We start from the raw sequence: 2,753 nt of genomic DNA, 5'->3' as shown, positions 1-2,753 counted from the left end.
TATATATATATATATATATATATATATATATATATATATGGGTGTGAGACCAAATGTTTTCGTGAAATCTGTGAGACCATTTTTTTACACTTGAAATTTCACAGCAAAACGCTGTGAAGGTAAAAAAGCCGAACCTTCACAGTAAAAACACTATGAAGGTTACCTTCACAACATTTTGCTATGAAGTTTCAAGTGTAAAAAAATGGTCTCACGGGTCTCACGTGATTCTAAGCATACACACACACACACATAGGGCCTAACTAAATGAAAACTTTTTGTTTGTGGTAATCGTGAGATCCAATCTCAACTATAAATCAAAGGTTAAATTAGTAAATTAATAGTTTTGGTAATTTTAACTTAAAATATTAATTAAGGCCATTTTAGGGATTTTATAAATCTCATCTCTCCTATTTTCTCTCTCCGACGAACCTTATTTCAATGAACCTTATGTGAACACAAAATGCATATTATAATACTTACTGTGATACCCATATATACATACCAAGATACATAATGTGATACCCTTTGTAAAACAATTAATATAACGAAAATCACAGTATGATACATTTTATAAAAACAAAGAAAATACAGAGTGATACACATAAAACATTGTGAATTTTATCACTATAATACATTTTAATTCACAAACGTTTTTAAAATACGATGTATATTAGGTAATTGATATACTAGGTAACTAATTTTGATTAGTTGTAAAAAATAGAATTATTATATTACCTTTTTAGCTTATTTAAGAAATATCCTTAAATATCTTAATGCGTGTTTCACATTGGATCTCTCGGTTACTACAAACTAACCAGTTCTCCCTTAAATGAGCCGATATATATATATATATATATATATATATATATATATATATATATTTTGCAAATATGAGTCTAACAAGTACGTTAATAGAAAAATGATATATAAAGACATATACATATACAGATAATTCATATCCGTAGGTGGTAATATGAGTGGTTTGGGTATTTTAAGTAAGTGGTTAAATTAGGTACACAAAAATTGAGTTCATTGGGTGTTTTTCTCTAAAGTTTTCCTCTCAAATGCGAGAAAAATCAAGAAGTAAAAAATAAGTAAATGTTTTAGCAAGTTTTTTGGCAACTATTTTACCCTCAACCTCATCTACCGATGGATAAAAACTGGTCCTGGATCGGGTCGGGTTGGGTCGAGCCGGGTTCAGACCGGTCCTGAGTCGGAATAATGATGCTCATAATCGGTTCCGGTCCCGTCGAAAATACTAAGGCCCGGTTAAGTGTAACTGGTTACGGTAACCGGTCCAGGTTTGGTCCCACGCCGGGCCCAAAACGGTCCTTTATTAAAAAAACATTTTCTATATATATTTTTTAAATTTCTTTTTGATAAATTTTTAAAAATACTTTAATGTCATTCTAATATACTTTAAAATATCTAATTAGGTCAATTAAATACACTTCAATAATACGTTTTATTGTAGTTTTATAGTTGATTTTCAATCAAATACATTTAAAAATTACGTTTTATTATAGTTTTATAATTGGTTTTCAATAATATACACTTAAAATTATGTTTTAATGTAAATTTGTAATTTGATTTTCAATCAAATGCACTTAGAAATACATTTAAAAATACATTTTTTGAAAAAAAAATTGGGCTGATCCCAGGTCAAGCCTATAACACGTCCCAAACCAGTCCCAGGCCAAGCCTATAACACGTAGTCCCAGGCCAAGCCTATAACACGTCCCAAACCAGTCCCAGGCCAAGCCTATAACACGTAGTCCCAGGCCAAGCCTATAACACGTCCCAAACCAGTCCCAGGCCAAGCCTATAACACGTCCCAAACCAGTCCTAGGCCAAGCCTTGTTTTTGGATGAAACCATTACCGGTGGTCCCATAGCGGTCCCAATCGGTCCAGGGCCGGGCCAGTCCTAAGTCGGTCCCAGTCCCAGGCTAGGCTCATTTGGCCATCTCTAACCTAATCTAAGCCATGAAATGTTAGTTTTTACACAGAAAGATAATGATTGAGATAATTCTTTTTCCATTTTATCCAATCCGAACCAGAGATGCATAAAGCCCATAGTTTTTTTTCACTCGAGCCCTAGTCTTCAAAGCTCGATCTTAGTAAGGAATAAAGAAAACCCCGATTGTTTTTTAGGTTTGAAGTTGAAAACTTTTTCAGGTTGATCTTTTTTTGGACTTTCTTGGGTTTAACCGAGCTTTTATAGGCTTTTTTCGGGCCGGAGCACGGGGGCATTCCTGGCCCTAAAATATCAGCTTAATCGGGATCTAAGGCCCGATCTGGACTAGACTTCAAGCTAACAAGATTTTACAAGTCGGACTCAGACTGAGCCAGACTCAGGTTTCAAGCTTAAACTATTTTATGGGCCTGTAACTCGAACATATAAAAATATAGGACCTTTAGTGCTTGGAATGATTAAGTCATTGGCCAATTTTTTGGAACAAATTAGTTTTGGGACATTCAAAAACCTGTTAAATAACTCTCTGAACTTTCTAAAACATATTAGATACATCCTTATAAGCTATACAACTGATTAATGTGGTAAACTAATGGAAAAAATCTGGAAAAAAAAACTAATGAACTTTCATAATTTAAACGATTAAGTCTCTAAGCATCTTTTGAACCAAAAAAGTATTTACATATATAAAATGAAACAAATATACCAAAAAAATACTTTACATTTACAAATAAATATTTACATTTAAAAAAGATTATAATGAAAATTTATTTCAATTAA

Source organism: Cynara cardunculus (assembly GCF_001531365.2).
Source record: "Cynara cardunculus var. scolymus isolate 2C chromosome LG 5, CcrdV1, whole genome shotgun sequence".
Lineage (NCBI taxonomy): Eukaryota > Viridiplantae > Streptophyta > Magnoliopsida > Asterales > Asteraceae > Cynara > Cynara cardunculus.
This window is presented reverse-complemented; position numbering follows the sequence as displayed.